This window comes from Bos grunniens, chromosome 26 (genome assembly GCF_055505025.1).
Source record: "Bos grunniens cultivar Pamir isolate PY7600 chromosome 26, Bosgru_T2T1.0, whole genome shotgun sequence".
Classification (NCBI taxonomy): Eukaryota; Metazoa; Chordata; class Mammalia; order Artiodactyla; family Bovidae; genus Bos; species Bos grunniens.
In genome coordinates, this window is record NC_141190.1 from 14,893,155 (window position 1) to 14,921,028 (window position 27,874).

Genomic DNA, 27,874 nt, shown 5'->3' on the forward strand with positions numbered 1-27,874 from the left:
CTGTTTGTTTCCAAGGCAAACCATTCAGTATTAGAGTAATCCAAGTCTATGCCCCAACCACTAATGCAAAGAAGCTGAAGTTGAAGGTTCTATGATGATCCACAAGACCTTCTAGGACTAACACCAAAAAAAGATGTCCTTTTCATCATAGGGGGCTGGAATGCAAAAGTAGAAAGTCAAGAGATACCTGGAATAACAGGCAAGTTTGGCCTTGGAGTACAAAATGAAGTAGGGCGAAATATAACAGAGTTTTGCAAAGAGAACACACTGGTCATAGCACACACCCTCTTCCAACAACAAAACAGACAACTCTACACATGGACATCACCAGATGGTCAATACTGAAATCCGATTGATTATATTTTTTGCAGCTGAATATGGAGGAGCTCTATACAGTCAGCAAAAACAAGACCTGGAGCTGACTGTGGCTCAGACCATCAGATCCTTATTGCAAAAGTCAGACTTAAATTGAAGAAAGTAGGGAAAACACTAGCCCATTCAGGTATAACCTAAATCAAATCCCTTATGATTATACAATGGAAGTGACAAATAGATTCAAGGGAATAGATCTGATAGACAGAGTGGCTGAAGAACTATGGATGGAGGTTTGTGACATTGCACAGGAGGCGGTGATCATAGATTCCACATATAAGTGACATCATATGGTATAAAGACATCATATTGTCTTTCTCTTTCTGATTTATTTCATGTACTAAGTTATTAAATCTCTAGTTGCATCCATGTTGCTGCAAATAGCATTATTTTGCTCTTTTTAATGGCTGAGTAGAATTTCATTGTATATGTGCCACATCTTCTTTATCCATTCATCTGCTGATGGACATTTATGTTGTTTCCATGTCTTGGCTATTGTGAATACTGCTGCTGCAAACATAGGAGTGACATATATCTTTTTGAATCAGAGTTTTGTCTGGATATATGCCCAGGAATGAGGTTGCTGGATCATATGGTGCTTCTACTCTTAGTTTTCTGAGGAGCGTCTGTACTGTTCCCCATAGTGACTGCACCAATTTACATTCCCACCAACAGTGTAGGAGGATTCCCTATTCTCCACATCCAGCATTTGCTATTTATAGATTTTATAATTATGGCCATTCTGACCAGCGTGAAGTCAGAATTGTTAAATTATTTATTCTTTAATATATTTTTTCCTCTTAGAAATGAGAAAATGGAAGCCCAAATACTTGAAGTAACTTGCTGAAGATAATATAGCTGGTAAGAGATACAGCCAGGATTGGAACTCAGGCTGACTGACTCCAGATCCCACTCCTCAAATCACAGGCATCCTTGCCTCCGGATTTCAGTAATTGCTTGGTGAAACGTCAACATCCTTCTCCCTTCTTCCGTGGAAGCAAGTCATATGTGTGCTTGAACATTGTGACTCTGTCCCTAAAGAGCCTGGCTCTGTTTGCAGGATTGTGGGTGACCTTGGGCACCAAGTCTCTTCATTCTCTGAGCTTCAGTTTTATCACCTGTAAAATGAAGAGGTTGGACTGTTTGGTGCTAGCTTGTTGCTTACCAGCTGTGTACCTTGAAGAAGTATCAGAGCCTCTCTGAGCTAGATTCCTGTCTCTGAAAAGGGCATCGTTATTTCTGCCTTGCAGGGTGGTTGAGAAGAATATGGGAGACCATGTGTGAACAGTGTGGGGCCCTGTGCCTGGCGTGATAGTGATAAGCGATGATGGCCATTGTCTCTTCCCGAGAGTGCCTGAGTCTGGAGCAGTTTGGAAGAGGACTCACTTGCCAAGAGAGATCCTACAGGGCCTTGCAAGGGCATTCTGATGACACTGTGGTGAGGATGCCACACTAGCATAGGCAGGGGATAAAGAGAACTTTCAGCTAAAAGGGAGCCTAACAACTGTTTGAGCTGCTGTTTATTAAGCTACTGCTCTTCTCTAGATGCTTTACAAATACTTCATACAACCTTGACTCAGTCTAATAGGGCTGACATTAATGGCATCCCCATGGCCAGTAGTGAGTGGAGGTACAAGAATTAAAAACTCTGCTCTTTCTCTTTTATCATTTTGCTCTGACTATGGCTAATGAGATCTTTAAAATTATGTGCACCAATTAAATTGATTTTTTGATTAAAAAATCAATTTTTAAATTACCAATTAAATAGTTTTTTTTCAGGTGTACAACAAACACATGTGCAATATAGCAAATACAAGAAATACAAGAAAAATTCAGAAAAATAGACAATCCACTAGCAAATCTACTATCCAACATAGAGACACAGCTGTGACTCAACATTTTTTTCTAGATCTTTTTTCTTTTTTAAATTTCTTTGGCAGTGTTGGGTCTTAGTGCAGCGTGTGGGCTGTTTTGTTGCTGTGTGAGGACATCTCTCTAGTTCTGGTGCACGGGCTCCAGAGTGCATGGGCTTGGTTTCCCTGCAGCATGAGGGATCTTAGTTCCTTGACCAGGGATCGAACTTGAGTCCCCTGCATTGGAAGGAAGATTCTTAACCACTGGACCATCAGGAAAGTCCTTAGATCTTTTTTTCTTTGTATGTTTTTCTTATATTACTGAGATCAAGGAATGGTAATAGGTTTTTAACATCAGTGAAATAATGAAATGACCTCAGATGATAAGGACCTTAGATTAGAAAGTACTGAAGTTACTTTATTTCAGGAGGTCTCAATTTGGGTCATTTTGCCTCCAAAGGAACATTTGGCAAGGTCTGGTGCTATAGTATGGGTGTTTGTGTTCCCCCTAAATTCATATGTTGAAATCTTAGCACCCAGTATGATGGTGTTAGAAAGTAGGACCTTTGGGAGGTGCTTCAGTCCTAAGGGTGGAGCCCCCATGAATGGAATTAGGCCCCAGAGAACTTACTGGTGCCTTCCACCATGTGAGGACCCAGGGATAAAGTGCTGGCTATGAACCAGAAAGAGAGCCACTATCAGAACAAAACCATGCTGGTACCTTGACCTTGGACTTTCCAGCCACCAGAACTCTGAGAAATAAATTTCTGTTGCTTCTGAGGTACCTCATCTGTGATAGTTTGTAACAGCAGCCTGAACAGACTAGGCGTCCAGAGACTGTTTGGTTGTCACAACTTGGGAAGGAGGGCCACTGTCACTTAGTGGGTAGAGACCAGGGATGCTGCTGAACATCCCACAGTGCAGAGGGCAGTCAGTCCCTACAACACAGATTATCCTGCTCGAATGTCAGTAGTGCCTAGATGGGGAACCCTGGTCTGTCTGATGCCTCCAAACACAGTGGCTTTGTTGGTGTTGGAAAGCAGTTGCAGCCTGCTCGTCTCCATGGCAACACACCAAAGCACAGGGGGGTCCAGCCTGATTAAGTGGTCGGGGAGGGCTGGTAGCTTTGGCTGCATTTCTGAGGGGCTGGGATCCAGGTCCCTGGGGGTTGGATTTCAGCACCTCCCTCTCAAAGATGGTTTCCCATCCCGGCAGCATTGCCTCCACTTTCACAACCACTTTGTCAGTGGTCTGTAGTGAAGCCAGAGGGCTGGGAGTGAAGCTGGAGTACCATTCCCACTAATTATGAGACCCTGGGATTTGGCGGGTCAGAGGTCAGAGACAGGTGGAAATTAAGAGGAGGACATCAAGACCCCAGCCAGGAGAGGTGTCCTGAGTCTGCCCACGTGGCCACCAGGGCCGTCTTTTGTTTCCTTCTGTCCTGAGGGAGTTGGGTCAGGAACACACTGCTGGTAGAGACTGTGTGGGAGAACAGGCAGAGACTTTGCCCTCACGTTAGTTTTCGGTGCTGCCGTAACCATGCACCACAAATGGAGTGGCTTAGTCTTCCCTGATGACTCAGTGGGTAACGAATCTGCCTGCAGTGCAGGAGACACGGGTTTCATCTCTGGGTCGGGAGGATCTTCTGGAGAAGGGAATGGCTACCCACTCCAGTATTCTTACTTGAAAAATCTCATGGACAGAGGAGTCTGGCGGGCTACAGTCCACAGGGTTGCAAAGAGTTGGACATGACTGAGCGACTAAGCAAGCAAGCAAGACAACAGAAACTTACTGTCTCACATTCTGGAAGCTAGAAGTCTGAAATCAAGGTGTCAGCAGGCCACGACCCCTCTGAAGATGCTAAGAAAAGATCTGTTCCAAGCCTCTCTCTTGGCTTTTGGCAGCGTTATTCCAGTCTTCATATGCCATCCTCCTTATGTGTCATCCTGTCTCCAAGTTTCCCCCTTGTATAAGAACATCAGTTGTATTAGATTGGAGACCCATCCCACTCCAGTATGGCCTCATGTTAACTGCTTCCACCTGCAATAACCCTGTTTCCAAATAAGTTCATATTCTGAGGTGGGGATTAGGACTTTAACCTATAGATTTAGCGGGGACACAGTGCAACCTGTAGCAGAGCTCATGTTTGGGATGTGGCTTTGGTGTTGCTAGCCAAGCAGGAGGATCTGAATCACATTACCTGGGTGCTCACAGGTGCTTATTGACAATGGAGTCCTTCCTGTGTAGATGTCCATCTCCTGAGGGTCCCCTGCCCTGTTCTGCACCCGAAAGAGGTAGGGATGAGGCGGTAGCCACTCAGAAGTCCTGCTTCACCCAGTGGCACTTAGGCAGGAGGATTTATATGTCTGGCTCATGATGGTGGGGATTGCAGCCCATGGCCAAGAATCCATGTGATCTAAACCAAAATGGAGGGGAAAAAAAAAAAAAAAGGGAGAAGGGAGATTGGAGACTGGGAGTAAGATGAGATGTAGACACAAAAGGACAATGGTGCCCTGAAACGCTCTGCATTAAGAGGCATGTGGGCTGGAGCAGACTTTTGGGCACACATTCTGGTCAAATTGATGGGGGTTTCCCAACATGGATCCTGTGGAATACTGGTTCTGTGGGATTTTAAATAGATACTACGTGAAGGGTTAGGGTTAGGGTTAGGGCACTCCAGTACTCTTGCCTGGAAAATCCCATGGACAGAGGAGCCTGGTAGGCTGCAGTCCATGGGGTCGCTAGGAGTTGGACACGACTGAGTGACTTCACTTTCACTTTTCACTTTCATGCATTGGAGAAGGAAATGGCAACCCACTCCAGTGTTCTTGCCTGGAGAATCCCAGGGATGGGGGAGCCTGGTGGGCTGCCATCTATGGGGTCACACAGAGTTGGACACAACTGAAGCGACTTAGCAGCAGCAGCAGCAGCACGCAAAGGAAGGATTCCATGGCAAAATAAGTTTGGAGAACAATACGACACTGAATTTTATTTCCAACATCAAGATTTTGGAAACTTCAATATACTAATTTGGACTGTACCTTTTCCAGAAGAATGAACAGTAATCAGCATTCACAACTTGATTGGGCCACAGAAACTTTATTCCCGGGAGCATCTTGCAGGATGCAGTTTGAGAAATATTGAACTAGGAAATGGACAAGCCCATAGTAAAGAAATCCACATACTTGATAGATGTGATAAGTAATCATCTTGAAAATTTTCTAATTTATGTTATTACCATTCTATAGTCCTCCCTTTTTAGAGGTTCCTCTGTTGCCAGGATATTGGATTTTCTTGGTTTGTGAAACATTTCTTGATGTTTATACCTTTTAGGGGGAATGACTGATAAAATCCTCAACATTGATTACACAACTGTCAGTAAAATTATTTTACATGATGCCACAGGCCTAGCACCAACTTTCAGATATATCCTGCTTTTTCTACCTCTAGTCGGCCACTCCCCACAGCCCCTGCAACACACACGGCCCTTTACAAAGTGTCTGTGGGTCCCCCATGGTCTGCTTAAGCCAACATGGAGTAGAAAGTCATCATCATATGACCCTTGAAATGTCTGCTGGCTTCCTGAGATGAGACAGAGCATACTAAACAGATTTAGGGCCCAAAGTTCATTTTCTTTTCATATTTTATCCAAAATGCATCATTTGTTTGGAGTCCCCACCAAACAAACCTGGAGCCAGTTTCTTTGGCAGGTGATCTTGGCAATCCCAAATGAAGGAGTGGGAAAAGTGAGACAGAGAAATGAGAAAAGCCAGAAGTCGGTACATTAAGGAGTGGGTTCTTGTTGCAGGGAACTGAGACTTTGGTCGAGCTGGGGAACCTTTGGGAGACCATGACACATCTTGGAATTGTGTCACCTGAGGATGGAGTGACTGGAGCATTCACCTACCCACTCACCCCCTCTCCCTCCATTCGTTCAGAGTTGGCAACTGGACTGAAGTGTCCCCCTAAAATTCGTGTTCTTTCCAGAACTTCAGAAGGTGATCTTATTTTGAATTAAGGTATTTGCAGATGTAATTAGTTAAGATGAGGTCATACTGCAGTAGGTGGGCCCTTAATCCAATGTGACTGGTGTCCTTGAAAGAAGAGAAGACACAGACAGACACAAGGGAAGGTGGTCATGTGAAGACTGGGGCAGAGATTAGAGTGATGCCCCTACAAACCAAGGTACATCAAGGATTGATGGCTACTACCAGAAGGTGGGAGGAAGCAGGAGAGGATCAGAGAGAGCATGGCTCTGCTGACACCTGGGTTTTGGACTTGATTGACTCCAGAACTGTGAGAGAGAAGTTTTTGTTGTAGTAAGCCATCCAGTTTGTGCTACTTCATTGTTGGTGCTCAGTCGCTAAGTCATGTCTGACTCCTTGTGACCACATTGACTGCAGCATGCCAGGCTCCTCTGTCCTCCAGTATCTCCCAGAGTTTGCTCAAATTTATGTCCATTGAGTCAGTCATCCAACCACTTCATCCTCTGCTGCGCTCTTCTCCTTTTGCCTTCATCCTTCCCAGCATCAGGGCTTTTTCCAATGAGTCAGCTCTTCTCATCAAGTGGCCAAAATATTGGAGCTTCAGCTTCAGTCCTTCCTATGAATATTCAGGATTGATTTCCTTAAGGATTGACTGGTTTAATCTCCTTGCTGTCCAGGAGACTCTCAAGAGTCTTCTCCAGCACCACAATTTGAAAGCATCAGTTCTTTGGCACTTAGCTTTCTTTATGGTTCAACTCCCACATCCATATATGACTACTGGAAAAACCATAGCTTTGACTAGATGGACCTTTGTCAGCAAAGTGATGTCTCTGCTTTTTAATATGCTGTCTAGGTTTATCTAGGTACTTCATTAGGGAAGACCTAACTGATAAACCCCAGAAGATGTAGAACCCCCAACCCTACCTCCAGTTCTCCTCAGGTACCTGAGAAAGCCTTCAGGCAGAGAAACAGAGATGCAGATTGTTTGAGGTGGGACACTGTTGATGAGCTGAAACCATCCCAGCTATAGTGAGCTCAGGGTGAACATGGCAGTGTCTGCTATGGAAGTATTCTCACTTATTAAGAGATATTCTGTCATAGCTAAGTGCACGAACTTAGAAGTCGAGTTCAAGCGTCTGCTCTATCACTTACGGGTTTTAAGACCTTGGGCAAGTTATATAATCTTTCTGAGACTCAGCTTTCTTTATTTAGAAAATGGGCATGAGATCATACTTCACAAAAATGCTGTGAGTATCACTGAGTTCACTTTTATAAAGCATCCAGCACATGCACCATGCTGTAAGCATCATCTATTATCATTAGGTATTATTAGTAGAAAGAGTTCAGGCTTTGGATTCAAACAGATTTGAGTCTGAATTTCAGCTTTGTTGCTACACGACCTTGTGCAAGTTACTCATTTGAGTTTCAATTTTTCCATGAAGACAATAACACTGTGTGTGAAGCCCCTGCTAGTTTGAACTTTTCTCTGCTGCTCAGGAAGCATGAAAGGATCGTCCTGGAGGCATCTTTCAAAGCTTCCGCTCACTCAGGGATGACGTTCCAGCGGGTATTTCTGAAACCCAACGTCTCGCCCTGGGCCCATGGTAGACTGCAGTGGCGTGTCCTCTTGACCTTGCTTTCTGATGCTCATGTTTCACCTGCTGTCCCTCTGGTATCTTTTCGTACCACCTCCCATCACCCTGCATCTGACTCGTACTAATAAAGCCCAAATCCCCAGTGTGACACGTAGAGTCTGGGCTGACGCCTTGGCCGGCTGCCGGGCGGGCATTCCTTTGAGTGAGGAAAGGAAGCTCAGACACCCGCCCGTGCCTTTGCGTCTGAGCTGGAAATGTGGCCACCGCCTGCGGAAACGTTGGCGGCAGCTTCATGGAAAGAAGCTGGAGACTCTTTCCATGGGCAAGGAGCGGGGAGGGGTCGGCCCCTTCTCTGGCTTCTTGGCTCGCAGACAACAGGCAGTGGGGCAGGTGTTGATGGGATGATGCTGGCTGTTAAACTTTCCACTCCCCATCTCACTCGCATCTAGCAGCTTGTCCGGTGCTCTATGGGCAAGTGTGAACAGAGGGGAGGACGGTCTCCCAGGAGTCCTGCTTACACGCTCCAGTCCCCACTGTCCAGATGTCCAATATGGTGGCCACAAGCTGTGTGCGGCTACAGGACACTAATGTGCCTAGTGCCACGGGAGATCAAAACCTTGCATTTTATTTAATTTTTAATTTAAAAACATTCTCAATTCAGTTATTGGAAAAATTTTAAAAATTTATTTGGAACAACTTAGGTATGTGGATCATACTTTTTACTTTTACAACTGTAATTTTATGAAATCTAAAAACAGATTCAGTATTTCCAGTGAAAATGTAGCATCTGAATGGAGATGTGCCTGTAAATATAAAATACATACCAGATTTTTGAGGACTTATTTTGAGAAAAGAATGTAAAATAAATCATTATAATTTTTTAAGCATTAATTCCTGGATGAAATGTTAATATTTCAGATATATTGAGCTAAATATATTGTTAAAAGTATTTACCTACCTTTTTTGACTTTTAAAATATGACTATAACATTTTAAACTATGTGCATAGCTTGCATTTAAATTTCTGTTGGACAGGGCTGCTCTGTAGATTGTAAAAGCATAAACATTAGTGGTGCAAAGAGCTTTAGGCATCATCTGGAGCATTCTTGCATTTTCCATGTGAGGAATCTGACACACGAGATGCTTAAATGGCCTTCCCAAGAACTAGAACCCAGCCCTTTTTTCTCCTGGCCACAGTTACACAGAAGCTGGGGCATTACAAATAGACCAAGTGAGGTAATGGGTTGAACATATATGAGGGTTAGGAAGGGGAGGGAGAGGAGAGGGCATTTAAGCAGGGGATGGGGATATATGTATACCTAATGCCGATTCCTGTTTATGTATGGCAAAAACCATCACAATATTGTTAAGTAATTATCCTCTAGTTAAAAATATATATATATATAAAGAAGGTACATGTTGATAATGACATGACAATAGTATCACAAGGTGTTTCAAATGTGAAATGGAATTTGTTATTACTTTTGCCCTTTTCTGAGGAGCATAACTAGACTAGGAAGATTGAGATTTCTCAGAGGGGCTGAGCCCTCCCTCTCATCCCCCCTCACCCCGAGGTGTCTGCCTCATTCTAGAGCTCCGGTGTCTAAGGCTCTTTCCTGTAAGGAATGTTCTCCTCTCTTTGAGGCGATGCAGGAAGCAGGATCAGGGCAGAGAAGCCATCCTGTGACTTTGGGCTGAGTGTCTCCTCCACTTTCCTGTCTCTCCCTCTTTCTTCGTTTCCCATTCTCCACCACTTTGGAAGGGGACAAAGAGAGTATTATTGGAAGGTAAGGACCTGGGTGACATGTTGACACGCTGGAGTTGGCGATAGGGAGATTATTGCTTACTAATCAGTCTGACCCTGACTGTGGCATTTGGGTGTGAATTTGACCAAAGCGGAGACTGTTAGTATGATTCTAGCTGGGAAGAGAGGGTGACTATAAGTGTAATTACAGAAAAGGGAGGGGGCATTGACTGGTCTGAGGGTCCTTGCATATTTGGCTTTGCTTGTACGCTGGGGTGTGTGCGTGGCTGTAACCTTAGGGGTATGGTTGTGTGTCTGTGTATGTGAGCTGAGCATGGTGTGGGAGTAGGAGGGGCCTGAAGTGGAGGTGCTCCATCCCAGTGTTTGGGTGAATGGAGAGCAAAGAGGATTGGAAAACTGATTTTGAAGGAGTTTTTGTAGACTTGGGGTAATTAGAGCATTGAGCCTATAGTATGAGTTTGAATGTCTGCCCAGGTGGGTGTGGTTATGGATAGTGGCAGATGTGGCAGTGTGTCTGAAGGTGGAGTCAGCCCCTAGAGTATGTGTTTTGTGGCCTTCTTGTGTCAGAACTCAAAGCATTTCCTGTTGGTACCAAAGCATTGCAAGAAATTGCAGTAAGACGGGAAGAGAGTGGCCATGATTGCAGAGTAAAAAGACCCGAGTTCAACTCCTTTTATGAGAAATTGCAGTAAGATTATTATCTACTATCTTCCACCCTCTCTCTCTCCCTTCCCTGCTTTTCTTCTCTGTATTACATTTGAAGGTTACAGAGCTCTTGCTTAGTGACAGGCACTGTATTAGAAATATTTGTCACTTGTATCTTGTCTCCATAAACTAACTCCTTAAGCTGACTTAAGGTGATTGAGCCTGTGGATCCATGTCCCTGCTGCTTATTCTTCTGCAGCCCCGTTGCAGACCCCAGAGATGCCTAGCCAGGTCTGCAGCATCATGGTCAATGCCACCTGCGGCCTGGGCCAGCCCTGAGGCCTCAGGGCATGATTTTCTCCACCAGCAGCCTGTCCCTCTGGCATCAGCCTGGGCAGCCTGGCTGCCTGTAGGCTGTCACACAAGCCTCAGTACTACCAGCCAAGCCTGACCCCGGAGAGGGTCACAGGACCCGGCAGAGGAGAGGCTCCTTGTGGGGTCACTTCTCCCCCTTCAGACTGCTGACTGTGGTCAAGCACAATGTCCTCCTCGACCTGGCTCCCTGGAAAGGACTTCCAGCTGCCCACAGGTCTTAGAACTTAGTGATGACACCACTTGCTACACTGAACCCTGCCTGTCCCTGCCCTGCAGGGCTCTGCCCAGCTGGGCTCATGGCCCACACTTGGTCCTCTTTGGCACAGCTGCCTTGGTACTCAAAAATGGGTTTGCAAAGGAAGAGGAAGTGCTGTCCTCAGAAAAATCCTTCAGCAAGCCTGGAGCCTGGCCCCCTCTGCTTTACCTTGTTTTCTTAACTCTGTGTTTATAAAGAAAATTGCAGAGAGATAGGGGAACATTGCACCTTCCAGATGGCTCAGTGGTAAAGAATCTGTCTGCCAGTGAAGGAGATGTGGGTTTTTGATTCCTGGGTCGGGGAGAAGGAAATGGCAACCCACTCCAGTATTCTTGCCTGGGAAATCCCATGGACAGAGAAATCTGGTGGGCTACAGTCCATGGAGTTGCAAAGAGTTGGACATGACTGAGCACAAAGGAAACATTATGGAATTTGAAATGTCCAGACACAGAGGGTCTGCCTTGTAGGGCCTTGGGACATCTGCAATGCCATCTGGACCCCAGCATGAACTCCTTTGTGAAGTGTTTTTGAACCTCTCTGAGCCTCAGGTTTTCAAATCTGTCAAATAAAGACATCTTCTTGATCACTGTACAGGGTTATGCTGCTACTAAGTCGCTTCAGGCGTGTCCACTCTGTGCGACCCCATAGACGGCAGCCCACCAGGCTCCGCCGTCCCTGGGATTCTCCAGGCAAGAACACTGGAGTGGGTTGCCATTTCCTTCTCCAATGCATGAAAGTGAAAAGTGAAAGTGAAGTTGCTCAGTCATGTCTGACTTTTAGTGACCCCATGGACTGCAGCCTACCAGGCTCCTCCATCCATGGGATTTCCCAGACAAGAGTACTGGAGTGGGGTGCCATTGCCTTCTCTGGTCCAGGGTTATAGTTTAGGTGAAATGAACTAGGCAGTGTGAAAGTAGTTTGCAAAAGAATGGAAGGGAAGGAGGAGACAAATGGTGACTTGGTACTTCCTGTATTCCATGGACTTCACAGACTGCATCTGAGTCTGGAGCTGGACTCTGTAGACTGACAGCTTTCCTGACCTCCACCAACTCCCTTTGCTGAAACTCTAGTTCTTATCTTTCCTCCTCCATGGACTTGATGTAAGCCATTCTCAAGGGGGAACCCTGACCTTTTGGTAAACATTTGTGCAGAAGCATCAGTAGTGTGTAGACAACTTCTAGGAGTTAGGAGTCCTGGGCTCCGGTCTAGTCCTGCCACTCCCGGTGAGATTTGGACAGAGTAGCCAAACTCTGGGCTTTCTGTGCACAAGCATGTCCTTGACTCTTCATCCCCCTGACACTCCCAAGGATTCCCCAAGCCTTAGTGTGAAACCAGATGCCTCAACTGGACATTCATCATCTCTAAAGTCTGGCTTCCATTTACCTCTTCCAGTCTTAAATTCCTCCTCCTCCCTGCCCTGACTCCCTTTGTCCTGCCAAAGCCCTGAACTTTCCCCTCCACGCCCTTACCTCCATCTGTGAATGGAGTGCCTGCTGCTGACCAAGTACTAAGTAAATACAGCTTTGATCACTTCTGCCTAGAGCAATCACTCCTTGTCTTCTGTACCTGCCTCATCCACACAGCATCACTCATACAGTGCTCTAGGCAAAACTATTCAACCAGACTTTAACAAACAAGTTTAGACAGTGGAACCCTGTACAAGATATTTGACCGGGATTTTTCAAAGATGTCCTCCATCCACCATTGGGTCCTTACATAGTTGTCTGTGGTCTTTCACTGTTTCCAGAATACTTATGACTGTTTTCCCTCAAACACATCAAGTTATGCTTCCAAAATAGTTATAACTATCTCTTTCATCACATCTTCTCCATTCTCCGGGTGTCCACGACACAGCTTCTGTCAAAGTTTTGGTTTTAGACTGTTTTGTATATAATGCTTTTAGGAAAATTTTCATTCCAATTCTGGCTTCTGTGTCAACTTCTCCCCCACCCCCAACCCTCTGCAACTACTGAGGATTGGCTTATTTGCTGCTCCTTAGCTGCCAGAGCCATGGGATGCCATTTTATAGTTGTGGCCCCCTACCTTATGGCAATAAATTAAGCATATGGCTCTCCGAAGTTCCTAAGGAGCTGCACCTAACACGTGTTGAATGCCAGCTGTGTGCCAGGCCCTACTTGGGGCTCTCTGTTTATCTCATTTAACCCTTAGTACTGCTCTGAGTAGGACTTCCCTTGTGGCTCAGATGGTAAAGAATCAGCCCACAATGTGGGAGACCTGGATTCTATCCCTGGGTCAGGAAGATCCCCTGGAGAAGTGAATGACTATCTGCTCCAATATTCTTGCCTGGAAAATTCCATGGACAGAGGATCCTCGTGGGCTACAGTCCACAGGGTTGTAAAGAGTCAAACATGACTGAGCGACTAAGCACACACTTTGATTCCTGGGTTGAGAAGATCCCCTAGAGAAGGAATAGGCTACCCAGTCCAGTATTCTTGGGCTTCCCTGGTGGCTCAGACAGTAAAGAATCCACCTGCGTAATACGGGAGACCTGAGTTCAGTCCTTGGGTTGGGAAGATCCCCTGGAGAAAGGAAAAGCTACCTACTCCAGTATTCTGGCCTGGAGAATTCCATGGACAGGGGAGAGAGACTTGCAGGCTTACAGTCCATGGTGTCGCAAGGAGTTGGACACGACTGAGTGACTTTCACTTATTCACACTTCTCACCTGGAAGACAGAGCTGCCGCATACCATCTGGCAGGCTGTGCCCTGCACAAAGGCACAACCGGGGGCAGCCAGGGCTGTTAATATAATTCAGATCATTGTCATTGACTAAAACGCCAGCCCTGGAGGGGCCCTTTTAAGAAGGAAATCTGTTTTCCTTTGGTTCAGTTCAGCTCAGTTGTGTCCAACTCTTTGAGACCCCATGGATTACAGCACACCGGGCCTCCCTGTCCATCACCAACTCCTGGAGCTTGCTCAAACTCATGTGTATCGAGTCGGTGATGCTATCCAACAATCTCATCCTTTGTCATCCCCTTCTCTGGCCTTCTATCTTTCCCAGCATCAGGGTCTTTTCCAATGACTCATTTCTTTGCATCAGGTGGCCAAAGTATTAGAGCTTCAGCTTCAGCATCAGTCCTTCCAATGAATATTCAGGACTGATTTCCTTTAGGATTGACTGGTTTAATCTCCTTGGAGTCCAAGGGACTCTCAAGAGTCTTTTCCAACACCACAGTTCAAAAGCATCAATTCTTCGGTGCTCAGCTTTCTTTACGGTCCAACTCTTACATCCATAAGTGACTACTGGAAAAACCATAGCTTTGACTAGACGAACCTTTGTCAGCAAAGTAATGTCTCTGCTTTTTAATATGCTGTCTACATTTGTCATAGCATTTCTTCCAAGGAGCAAGAGTCTTTTAATTTCATGGCTGCAGTCACCATCTGCAGTGATCTTGGAGCCCAGAAAAATAAAGTCTGTCCCTGTTTTCCATTGTTTCCACATCTATTTACCATGAAGTGATGGGACCGGATGCCATGATCTTAGTTTTTTTAATGTTGAGCTTTAAGCCACTTTTTTCACTCTCTTCTTTCACCTTTATCAAGAGGCTCTTCAGTTCCTCTTCACTTTCTGCCATAAGGGTGGTGTCATTTGCATATCTGAGGTTACTGATATTTCTCCTGGCAATCTTGATTCCAGCTTGTGTTTCTTCCAGGCCAGCGTTTCTCATGATGTACTCTGCATATAAGTTAAATAAGCAGGGTGACAATATACTTGTCACTTGATGTACTCCTTTCCCAATTTGGAACCAGTCTGTTGTTTTCCTTGGGAGTTGCCATTAAGTTACTGCTTATGGCTTGATGACCCTGGTACTTCCAAGGCAAGCCTACAGGCTCATTCCAGCTGGAAGGAACCACAGAAATAGTCTAAGACCTCATTTACACTCTCCACCACCCTCATGCTTGCCTGGACCACAGAGTAGCCCTCTTGGGATTCTCCTACTTTACTCCATTCTCCTTCCGCAGCAGCCAGGGGATGCTTTGAAACCTGAAAATCAGCTCATATCACACTGCTTCCACCAGAAGCTCTCCCATGCTCCTTTAAATCCCCTCCCCACGTGGCACTTTAGATAAAACTCAAACTGCTTTTCGTCATCACTCAAAGATCAGCTCAAAACTCACCTCCTCAGAGAGGCTTTCTCTGACCACCCCATCTAATAAGCTCTCGATACCCTGCCTTCTGTTATTTTTTTTTTCCTTCTGTTATTTTTTATCTCAGTGGTTTGAATTATGTATTCACCTGCTTCCTGGTTTCTTTTATCTGTTTCCCCCACCAGACCGTAAACTATGTAGGGGCAGAGCCAGTGTGAGTCCGGTTCATGGTTTAACTCCTGTGACCAGCAGAGAAGTGGGAGGTGCTGGATAAGCTTTCCTGGTCAAATGAAACAATAGATAATTGTCTTTCCTGTTCGCATTCCCTCCCTCGTAAGTTTCAGAGCTGAGCAAACTGAAGCCCAGGGTGAAAGGTGAGGTGCGTGGAGTAAAGGTCTGAGCTCATGCCACACCATCAACCCCCACCATCTAGTACTGGTGGAGCCTGACCAATGCCTCTCAGCACCGGGTCTGCTGTAACCAGAAACACTGAAGGCTCACGAGGATGCCTGATGCTCTCAGGGGAACCTGAGTCGTGGGCAACTTTTGGACGTCCCCATAACCCAAGGGATGTGATCTGATGTCACATTCCAAGTCCCCCACTTCCCTCTGAACCTTTGAGAGAAAAGAAGAAAACAAAACCACTGGACCCGAACATCTAACTTCTTGCCAGGTGCCACACTGCATTCAGGTCTGATCTACTTACTCTTAACAGATTTAAGAAGATCTTAAAATTCATGAAAGGCTTTTCAGATTAACTTTTTATCAAAAAAAGTAAAAGAGTTTAAAGAATCAAATAATGCTAACAAGCTTGTAACTTAAAAAAAACACGCAGTTAATCTTGTTTAATGCTGAGCCAAGTGGTATACTATTATGACATTTATTTTCTTGTATAACATTTTTCGTTTCCTGGGGCTAATTACTGCTCATTTTTTTCATTATTTAGATTTCTTTGAACCCTTGGCTAAGTTTCCCCACATCCTCTAATACACCAAAAGTGTTTCTTGATACAACTTTCCCCATTAGTAAATTTGTCAGCTAGTCTCTCAGTCTCATATTTTTGCAGAGATGGTGCTTCTGGCACCTTCTTTCCTCTCTTCTCTAGGTCCTGTGGCTCTCTTGGCCTCCTGGCCGTGGTTAAGGGAATATGCGTGCTTAGGAAATAGTGACAGCCACATCCCCACTGGACTTCCAGGTGGCGCTTGTGGTTAAGAACCTGCCTGGCAGTGCACGAGGAGACATGAGAGATGTGGGTTCAATCCCTGGGTCAGGAAGATACCCTGGGAAAGGGAATGCCAATCCACTCCAGTATTCTTGCCTGGAGAATGCCATGGTCAGAGGAGCCTGGCGGGCCACGGTCCATGGGGTCGCAAAGAATCAGACACAACAAAAGGGACTTAGCACACAGCACACCTCCACTCTCTCTTGGGTCTTTGGTTCCACACCTGTGTTCAGTCACCTTCTCTTCCCTACTTCCTTAAAAGAACGTTACCAACATTTCATCATATATCAGATATCCAGCATAGGACAAAGGGAAAAGGCATGCTATTACACTTAGCCTGGGTCCTACTGATGCTTTGATTTTGCCCCATGACTGGAATGTCTGAAGCAGATCTGTGTGGGATTTTGGCCTGGTTGTTGCTGAAGTAAACTTAATGGTATCCCCTGATTTCCTCAGGCCCTCAAGTTTTATGGCAACTCAAAAGATGAACTCCATTAAGAAGGAACAGAATCTTCCAAGCAGCCCTCAGATCTTGTTATTCCACCCAGAGCCAGCCTTGTAAGTGGTCAGGACTGTGATTTGAAGGGAGTCCTAAAGAATTCAGTTCAGTTCAGTCACTCAGTCGTGTCCGACTCTTTGTGACCCCATGGACTGCAGCACTCCAGGCTTCTCCATCCTTCACTCCCGGAGCTTGCTCAAACTCATGTCCATTGAGTCCCATCCAACCATCTCATTCTCTGCCCCTAAATATCAACTTTGCCTGAATTTCTACCATTAGTGCTCTGACCTCTATTGCCTAAGGAGTTGTTGAAATTCTCTTGGAGAATCATCTTTAAACTACATCCAGGTTTTTACTTTAGGAAGAATAGGTATTGTCTGCTTTCTGAAGAGTAGGTGGAGTAGAGGGGTAACAAAGCGAGTTCTTCCATGGGGCTGCAGCCCACCATGTCCTGCAGAGTTGATGAGGAACCCTCCATTAGCAGACTTGTTAGGGGAGCATAGTATACAAGGAGGGTTGAGGAGAGGTACCTCTGCAGGAACTGCAGACCCTCAGCTCCGCTTTATTTTCACCCCTCACCCAGGTTTCTCACCCCCAAGTTGGATGTGAATTTTCCGGCTTCCTTTTGTGCCATGACAGCTAAGTAGACATCAGAAAGGATGGACTCGGTTCCTCTCCTTCTTCCTGCCTGTGGCGTGGCCCTTGAATGTGAAGATCCCCTAGTGTGAGCTGACTCACATCCTTAAAACTAGGGAGGCAGTCTTGCAAGGTCACCAGCACCATCTCGTGGTACCCAGATAACACAGGCATCTGCCCTGGTGCCCACAGCTGCTTCTCAGGACTTTTTGGCTGCAGCTGGACCAGAAGCTTAGCTGGTATCTGCAACTGCGGAACACCAGCGCTTGCTAGGCTCTTCCAAATATTAATATCTAACTAGCCCAGATAGGAGGGTTGATTCTTCAATTCAAACTCACCTCCTCTGTAAAGAGGAGACTTTAGGGAAAGTTCATGGCAGACTGATGCAGTGTGGGCTCTGTAGGACAGGAGTCCTCAACCTCTGGGATCAAATGTCTGATGATCTGAGGTGGATCTGATGTAATAGTAATAAAGTACAGAATAAATACTTTGTGCTTGAAACCATCCCCCACCCCAGGTCCATGGAAAAATGATCTTCCACGGAACCAGTGCCTGGTGCCAGAAAAGTTGGGGACTGCTGCTGTAGGGCACTGCACAGTCCTGGTTCTATGTGGATGCCATCGTCACCATCTGTTTTTTTCCCCTCTCTCCTCTGGCTTTCTCTCTCCCTCTCTCTCTTAGTCCCTTCCTTGTTCCCCTTTTTCTCTTTGTCTCTCATGTTCTCTAATCACAGCTTTCCTTTCACAAATCAAAGAAACCCTGAAGCAATGAGACAAACTTGGGTCCCGAAAGGTCTGAGCTGGGACGTCATCAGCCTTTGCTCTGCAGATGCGCGTGTGTGAGTGTTTGCTGATAGTTTCATGTCATGTCAAGGAGAAAGAGTCCTCGTCCATTTTCCTAGCAGGATGTGGACCCTCCTGCCCCCTCAATGACTGGAAGCATGAGTTTGTCCTGAATTATCAACATGGGTCTTTGCCCTCCAGCTTCTGTCTGTGACTGTAACCTTGAGCGTATTCTCCATGTTTATTAAAAGCTTAGCTGAACCTAACTATAGATCAAGTTAATAAAACAAAGAGCCCATCCAAGAACCTTGTGAATACAGTTCTCACTGCACACCCTACTGGGTTACAGGCCAATGATTACTGAGCTACAGAGCTCTTTTCCCTTCACTGAGGCAATTTGTGGTCAGTAGTGGTTGTGGTGAAGTGATTCCTGAACCATTTTGAGTGCATTGTAGTAAATGAGTAAATAGATTGGTATTTGAGGGAACTAGGATTATATGGTGCAAGAAGGGAGATACAAATATGGCAGGGGAAGGAAATGAAGAACTTTTGGTGCTGGGTTGGAATTGGAGTATTTGTACAAACATAACTTTAAAAATAGATACTAGTAATATTTACTAGTTCTGTTCCCTCCAAAGACCTAGAAGCAATGATGCTCCAGGGGTAATGAGCTCTCAGTGGCACCAGAGCTCCTTGGAGACGTGGTTAATTCCAGAGCCAGAAAGGGAAAGTACTAGGTGGGTCTGGCATCTACTAAGCCTGTGTGCCTGGAACCTGTGCTCTGCAACAAAAGAAGGCACTGCAATGAGAAGCTTATGCACAGCAAGGAAGAGGAGCCCCACTTGCTGCAGCTAAGGAAAGCCCACACAAAGCAAGGAAGACCCAGCACAACCAAATAATGATAACAGATGTTTAAAAAAAAGTCTGGGCAAGAGTCAGCTTGTGGTGGAGTCTGGAGGCTTGTTCAACACCATCCACTTTTCTAGTGGGTAAGACTTGATACTTGAGGCTTGGTCAGTGCTGGGAACAGATTAAGGAAAAGGACTTAAACCTTCCAGAAGATCAGTTCCCAAATACCAATTGCCTCTGGTTGACTCTTCTCACCCTCCTTGGAACTAGTGGGGTGAGGGAACTCACGCTGAAGGACTGAGCACCAGCCCCTGCCCTGGAATAGGAATTTGTGATGAAATCCCAAGTGCTTGCCATAGAACAAGTTCCTATAAATCAGATCTCTGTTACATAGAGTGCTGCATTCGAATAGGAATATTCCACATTCTAAGACCAGGTGCATGGCAGTGCATCCTAAAACTAACAGCTCATCTAATCACCTCCAGGGCTTGTTAAACCAGACTGCTGATCCCTGCCCTCCACACTTTAGACTCAGTCTATCTCAAGGACACCCCAGAATCCATATTTTTAAAGAAATGCCCCAGTATATCTAATTTGGAAATGGGGATTGAAACCCATGGACAGAGGTGGCCTTTGAAGAACTTTGCCACTCTCAATCTATCTCTACTTAAACATAGAGAATAAAAATAAAGACACACTTAAGACACTTTTCCTTGATCATTCTAGTCATCTGATGGTTATGTATACTGTCTGATTCAAAGTCTGCAGTGTGAGTAGTACTTGCTGCATTGGAGCAGATTAAAGAATCGAGCCACAACTTGGTCTTGAAGTTAGAAAGGTATCTTCAGATGTTGCACACGCTGGGTGTTTGGATCAGGAATGTGGTCTGGGTGCCTTCCAGGCAGAGCCTACCCATGCCAGGCTGGCAGGTTCACAGCAGGGCTCAGCCCCTGTCTCCCTTGGCTTAGGAGAGCTTAGTCTCTGCCATGTGGGAAGGAAGTTGTCTAGGTCTCGGAATACAGCAAAGTACTGAATGTATCTGTGAAAGCTGGAAATCTGGAATCAGAGACAATTAGCACTCAGAGGAAATTAAGGCTTGTCCCATTCCCCTCTTGGACCGTTTTGGCAAGGGGGAGCTGAGATCCAAGCTTCGTCATGGCTGGAGAGTGTCAGGGATGGGTCTCCTCCAATGAGTCAGAGTCAGGGTGGGGAGGGGGCATGCTGGCAGTGCATCCCAGAGTCTCTGAAGCTTATCTCTGTTTGATCCAAACACCCTTGCCCCTGTTTTAGTCATATGTGTTTAGTCATTTAGTCATAGATAATAAGTCAAGCATTGGGTGAAGTGGAGATTCCAGAGTAAGAAAATTTAGGCCAAGTTCTCCATGGCAAGAAAATGCCTAATAAGTTGTAGGATTTTTCTGCCCTTTATTTTTGCCTTGGATCTTTTTTCCCAAATGAATGCTTTCCATGTCAGCTTGTCCTTAAAAGACAACATTGGTTAGCATTTTGTGATAATGGGAGTGATTTCTTTTGCTGTCAGTTTTTGCCTGATTTGGATAAACTAAAAAAAAAAAATTAATTATATGGGAAATCCTTTAAAATTATTAGTTTGTAACTCCATTGAAAGTTGGATATTTAGGGGACTTCCCTGGTGGTCCAGTGGTTAAGACTCTAAGCTTACAATGCAAGGGTTGTGGGTTTGATCCCTGGTCAGGGAACAAAGATCCCATATACTGCTTGGTTCGGTGAAAAAAAAAAAAAAGGATATTTAAAATTTGTTAATCCAGTATTTATGTGGGGACACAGTGAATAAGCATACTAAAAACCTAAAATCCCTCCCTCTTGGAAATTATAAGTTAGTGGATGAAATATTAGAGGTGAATCCAATAGGCAGTCTGTAGCAATTGTCTAAATAAATATAACTTTAAATGTTAACCATGCAACACAATAGTGTTATGTGAAGACAATGTTATAGATAATACATTTTCTTGTTCTTAAATAAGACTGTGTATAAGATACAGAAGATTTTGAATAAAATTATTATATATTTTAGCACATTTCTGTTGCTTTTTAAAAACGTTTTCATTTTCACCAAAAAAATGTACCTGTCTGAATCTTAAGTTTCCTAGAGATTTTTCTTCTCTTAATGGGGCTTCCAGAATTGAAAGGATTAGCAGTGTTTGCTTTGGGACAAATTCCTGGGGCAAGTAGATAGCAAGCAGTTTTGGGGGGATTCTACTCAGAATCTTTTTGGTTTCGAAGAACAGAGACTCACTGGAATATCATTAAGGAAAAGGGCCTTAGTTATGAGAACCCAAGAGGAAACACAATCAAGTCTGTGGACCAGACCCCAACATAGGACATCTCACCGGAACTAGAGTGAGAAGCCTTAGGCTTGCTCTCTGTTGCTCTCTCTCTGTCCATCTCCCTCTCTCCTCCCTCTCTAATGGTTTCCTGGCTTTTCTCAGTGCATCTGCTCTCCACCCTGCCCCTCTCTGGCTTTCCTGTGTGGTTCCAGTGTCTCCTTTCCTCCAAATCTCAGCGTGCTCTTGAGCCGTAATGGCCACTCCCATCTCAGGCTCCTGGGGTTTTCAGGTAGTGCCACCACCACTGCCATGTGTCAAGTTCCCCTGGAGAATTTTAGTTTAAATTTGCAGGAAAGGAAACTAACCGGTCATTTTCTTAAGCCATGCCATGTAAGTATACGTCGCCAGCTAGTTTATGGATAGTCCCCTCATTGGGTCAGGTGACACTCCTGGTCCAACTAGTTGTGGCCAGAGTCAGATGATACAGAAATGACCATTGAGGGCAGCATCACCATGCCAAAGGGGCATCCTCTTTGGGGACAGGCAGTCTGAAACTCTTTTCATTTTGTGGTGGTTATTTCCTCTCAGATCAGAACCTTTGGGGATACCCGTGGTTGCTCCTGAACCCTATGGTGTTTTCAGTAAAGTCAGGGATTGGGGGTTCAAAAAGCCAAAACTGGACCCAGGAACTCAGTCTTTTTTTTAATGCCCTGCACCCCTTGGTGTCTGTGAAATACAAATAAAAGAGAAATGGGGAGAGGGGAGATACCTGATTCAGATTCTTTGGCATCCTTGACTGCTCTTGAATCTGTATCTAATCCAAGAGTTCAGGGTAAGCTTGGGCCAGGGTGAACCCTTGGTGGTGGTTAAAAGGAAGGACACTCCATGCGGCTCATTTTCAGTTTGAGCTCATGGTGGAACCTCAGTCAGGAAAGTCTTTGGGGGCAATTGCTGCTTAGAATGAGATCCTGAGTGGGATCTGCCAAGAATACACAGTGAGATTTGGGTTAATCCATCTGGAAAAGATGGCTGGGGCCATAGAAAAGTGTAAGTGGCCAAAAATTAAGCCTAGAGTGTTCTTGTCAGAGAAAAGTTAGCTGAGAATTATTAGTACATCCTGGAAGCCCAGGTTAACTTATAAGGAGATGGAATACATAGTATTCCAGGGAAATGGGAGGGCCAGTTAGGAGACTGTTGTGCTTTTGATCAGATGGGGTCACATACAGCCCGTTTTGTAAAGCTGATAAATGACAAGGCTGATGGTAATGTGGGTGAGCAAGGAGTTGAGAGAGCTGACTTTGGGGTCAAACAGAAACTTCCAGAGCTGCAGCCTCAGTTTCTTCATCTGTAACATGCAGATAATACAATTTCTCACGGTTCTTAGGGAAGTTAAATATCATATTATCTGTAAGATGAAAATGTTAGCTACCCTTCAACAAACTACAGTCCTTATCATCAGAATATTTGTCCATGACGACTGACAAAACAGATTACCAGGCAATATTTCACTTAGCTTTTGCCATTCGGAACTGCATTCCTTGATCTCAGCAATGAGCAGAAATTAAGAGAGAACGAATAGGCTTTCAATACTTCCTTCGAAGTTACCTCTTCTTTCTGGAATTCTCTTTCATCTAGGCTCAAAGCTTCTATTCTAGGGTTGAGGGCTGAAACCTTCTGGGAAAAACATGACTTGAATAAAAATTCACACAAGAGTTCTAAATGACTCACATAAAATTTCTCTTATGAGAAATGTTTTTGGTGGTCAGGGCAGGGGTAGGGAGAGAGGGAAGGCGTAGGCATATTGGGCACTTAAAGGAAGCAAAAGCGAATGGAAATAGGTTAAGGGAACTAAAGATCAGGTCCTCACTTTTTCTTGAGATTAGCATGGCCTAAGTGCCTCTCAAAAGGTACTCTGTAAATTCTACAGCCTCTCCAAGAAATTCATAATGTAAACTAGTTCTGAGAAGCTCTGTAGCTAAGAAAACACCCTCACTTCAGTTAACCCCCCCATTTCTAAACTTCTTGCCCATGGAACATCTTTTTCGACCTAGATCCCAGTAGCCTCTTGAGGAACCAGGAAATCCTGCTCTACGTGTAATCATGGATGAGTACATCCCATCCTGACTTCTCTATTTTCTCACCTTGACTTCTCTAGGTACATTAGAGAAGACAGGATCAGAAAAATAAGATAATTGTCTTCCAGTGTGTGAAACATTGTCACCTTAGACAGAGGGATTGGATTTGCTCTGGATAGCTCCAAATGAGAGAATGAGGGTCAGTAGCTGGATTCCAGGACAGTGGACTTCACTTCTGAATGAGAGAAAATTGTTTATAATTTCCTTATTTTGGAAAAGACATTATAAACCCATGGCACAAAATTCAAAAGATATTCATACCAAGTGTGGCTGTGGGTCAGCATAAATACTTACACATTGTTGAGGATATTGCTACTTGGAAAAAGTGACCATTTACAAGTTCCATGACCTAGTCATCTACCATGTAGGATATGCCCCCAGAGAAATCCTTGCACACGTGTACCAGAATTTGTGTACAAGGATGTTCTTGGAAACACTATAAGGGCCTCAGTGACCATATGTCTACCAACAGGAGAATGGGTAAATAAATTATAGTATTTTCATACAGTGGAATAGTATATAGTGATAGAATTGAAAAAACTACAGATATATGCAATGACATGGAAAAAATTTAGAAACAATGTTGATATGAAAAAGTTGTAGATCAAAGCAATCTATAGATTCAATGCAATACCTATCAAGCTACCAACGGTATTTTTCAGAGAACTAGAACAAATAATTGCACAATTTGTATGGAAATACAAAAAACCTCAAATAGCCAAAGCAATCTTGAGAACGAAGAATGGAACTGGAGGAATCAACCTGCCTGATTTCAGACTATACTACAAAGCTACAGTCATCAAGACAGTATGGTACTGGCACAAAGACAGAAATATAGATCAGTGGAACAAAATAGAAAGCCCAGAGATAAATCCACACATGTATGGACACTTTATCTTTGACAAAGGAAGCAAGAATATGCAATGGAGAAAAGACAATCTCTTTAACAAGTGGTGCTGGGAAAACTGGTCAACCACTTGTAAAAGAATGAAACTAGAACACTTTCTAACACCATACACAAAAATAAACTCAAAGTAAATTAAAGATCTAAATGTAAGACCAGAAACTATGAAACTCCTAGAGGAAAACATAGGCAAAACACTCTGACATAAATCATAGCACGATTCTCTCTGACCCACCTCCCAGAGTAATGAAAATAAAAGCAAAATAAACAAATGGGACCTAATTAAAATTAAAAGCTTCTGCACAACAAAGGAAACTATAATCAAGGTGAAAAGACAGACTTCAGAATGGGAGAAAATAATAGCAAATGAAGCAACTGACAAAGAATTAATCTCAAAAATATACAAGCAGCTCATGCAGCTCAATTCCAGAAAAATAAACGACCCAATCAAAAAATGGGCCAAAGAACTAAATAGACATTTCTCCAAAGAAGACATACAAATGGCTAACAAACACATGAAAAGATGTCAACATCACTCATTATCAGAGAAATGCAAATCAAAACCACAATGAGGTACCATCTCACACCGGTCAGAATGGCTGCGATCCAAAAGTCTACAAACAATAAATGCTGGAGAGGGTGGGGAGAAAAAGGAACCCTCTTACACTGTTGGTGGGAATGCAAACTAGTACAGCCACTATGGAGAACAGTGTGGAGATTCCTTAAAAAGCTGGAAATAGAACTGCCATTTGACCCAGCAATCCCACTGCTCGGCATACACACTGAGGAAACCAGAATTGAAAGAGACACATGTACTCCAATGTTCATCGCAGCACTGTTTACAATAGCCAGGACATGGAAGCAACCTAGATGTCCATTGGCAGATGGATAAGAAAGCTGTGGTACATATACACAATGATATATTACTCAGCTATTAAAAAGAATGCATTGAAATCATTTCTCATGATGTGGATGAAACTGGAGCCTATTATACAGAGCGAAGTAAGTCAGAAAGAAGAACACCAATACAGCATACTAATGCATGTATATGGAATTCAGAAAGATGATAATGGGAAGAAGCTGAAGTTGAATGGTTCTATGAAGACCTACAAGACCTTTTAGAACTAACACCCAAAAAAGATCTCCTTTTCATTATAGGGGACTGTAATGCAAAAGTAGGAAGTCAAGAAACACCTGGAGTAACAGGCAAATTTGGCTTTGGAATACGGAATGAAGCAGGGCAAAGACTTGTAGAGTTTTGCCAAGAAAATGCACTGATCATAACAAACACCCTCTTCCAACAACACAAGAGAAGACTCTACACATGGACATCACCAGATGGTCAACACCGAAATCAGATTGATTGTATTCTTTGCAGCCAAAGATGGAGAAGCTCTATACAGTCAGCAAAAACAAGACCAGGAGCTGACTGTGGCTCAGATCATGAACTCTTTATTCCCAAATTCAGACTTAAATTGAAGAAAGTAGGGAAAACCACTAGACTATACAGGTATGACCTAAATCAAATCCCTTATGATTATACAATGGAAGTGAGAAACAGATTTAAGGGCCTAGATCTGATAGATAGAGTACCTGATGAACTATGGAATGAGGTTCATGACATTGTACAGGAGACAGGGATCAAGACCATCCCCGTGGAAAAGAAATGCAGAAGAGCAAAATGGCTGTCTGGGGAGGCCTTACAAATAGCTGTGAAAAGAAGAGAAGTGAAAAGCAAAGGAGCAAAGGAAAGATATAAGCATCTGAATGCAGAGTTCCAAAGAATAGCAAGAAGAGATAAGAAAGCCTTCTTCAGCGATCAATGCAAAGAAATAGAGGAAAACAACAGAATGGGAAAGACTAGAGATCTCTTCAAGAAAATTAGAGATACCAAGGGAACATTTCATGCAAAGATGGGCTCAATAAAGGACAGAAATGGTATGGACCTAACAGAAGCAGAAGATATTAAGAAGAGGTGGCAAGAATACACAGAAGAACTGTGCAAAAAAGATCTTCATGACCCAGATAATCACGATGGTGTGATCACTGACCTAGAGCCAGACATCCTGGAATGTGAAGTCAAGTGGGCCTTAGAAAGCATCACTACAAACAAAGCTAGTGGAGGTGATGGAATTCCAGTTGAGCTATTTCAAATCCTGAAATATGATGCTGTGAAAGTGCTACACTCAATATGCCAGCAAGTTTAGAAGACTCAGCAGTGGCCACAGGACTGGAAAAGGTCAGTTTTAATTCCAATCCCAAAGAAAGGCAATGCCAAAGAATACTCAAACTACCACACAATTGCACTCATCTCACACGCTAGTAAAGTAATGCTCAGAATTCCCCAAGCCAGGCTTCAGCAATATGTGAACTGTGAACTTCCTGATGTGCAAGCTGGTTTTAGAAAAGGCAGAGGAACCAGAGATCAAATTGCCAACACCCGCTGGATCATGGGAAAAGCAAGAGAGTTCCAGAAAAACATCTATTTCTGCTTTATTGACTATGCCAAAGCCTTTGACTGTGTGGATCACAAGAAACTGTGGAAAATTCTGAAAGAGATGGGCATACCAGACCACCTGATCTGCCTCTTGAGAAACCTGTATGCAGGTCAGGAAGCAACAGTTAGAACTGGACATGGAAAAACAGACTGGTTCCAAATAGGAAAAGGCTGTATATTGTCACCCTGGTTATTTAACTTACATGCAGAGTACATCATGAGAAACGCTGGACTGGAAGAAACACAAGCTGGAATCAAGATTGCCAGGAGAAATATCAATAACCTCAGATATGCAGATGACACCGTCCTTATGGCAGAAAGTGAAGAGGAACTAAAAAGCCTCTTGATGAAAGTGAAAGTGGAGAGTGAAAAACTTGGCTTAAAGCTCAACATTCAGAAAACGAAGATCATGGCATCTGGTCCCATCACTTCATGGGAAATAGATGGGGAAACATTGGAAACAGGGTCAGACTTTATTTTTGGGGGCTCCAAAATCACTGCAGATGGTGACTGCAGCCATGAAATTAAAAGACGCTTACTCCTTGGAAGGAAAGTTATGACCAACCTAGATAGCGTATTCAAAAGCAGAGACATTGCCAACAAAGTTTCGTCTAGTCAAGGCTATGGTTTTTCCTGTGGTCATGTATGGATGTGAGAGTTGGACTGTGAAGAAGGCTGAGTGCTGAAGAATTGATGCCTTTGAATTGTGGTGTTGGAGAAGACTCTTGAGAATCCCTTGGACTGCAAGGAGATCCAACCAGTCCATTCTGAAGGAGATCAGCCCTGGGATTTCTTTGGAAGGAATGATGCTAAAGCTGAAACTCCAGTACTTTGGCCACCTCATGCGAAGAGTTGACTCATTGGAAAAGACTCTGATGCTGGGAGGGATTGGGGGCAGGAGGAGAAGGGGACGACAGAGAATGAGATGGCTGGATGGCATCACTGACTTGATGGACGTGAGTCTGGGTGAGCTCTGGGAGTTGGTGATGGAGAGGGAGGCCTGGCATGCTGCGATTCATGCGGTCACAAAGAGTCAGACACGACTGAGCGACTGAACTGAACTGAACTGTACTATGACCCTATATACAA

General features: G+C 44.3%; 1 long non-coding RNA gene across 4 annotated transcripts in view; it reads left to right on the plus strand.

The window, feature by feature from the left end:
• The window catches only part of LOC147344059 (uncharacterized), a 78,668-nt gene extending 75,430 nt beyond the window's left edge, over positions 1–3,238 (plus strand). Inside the window, exon 3 of one of the 4 annotated variants that reach the window (XR_015155650.1) lies at positions 1,177–2,175. This is a non-coding gene — a long non-coding RNA (uncharacterized LOC147344059). Of the gene's footprint in view, positions 1–1,176 lie in introns of all 4 variants that reach the window. The other 3 variants (XR_015155649.1, XR_015155651.1, XR_015155652.1) reach the window with 3 other exon arrangements.
• The last annotated feature ends 24,636 nt before the right edge of the window (positions 3,239–27,874 follow it).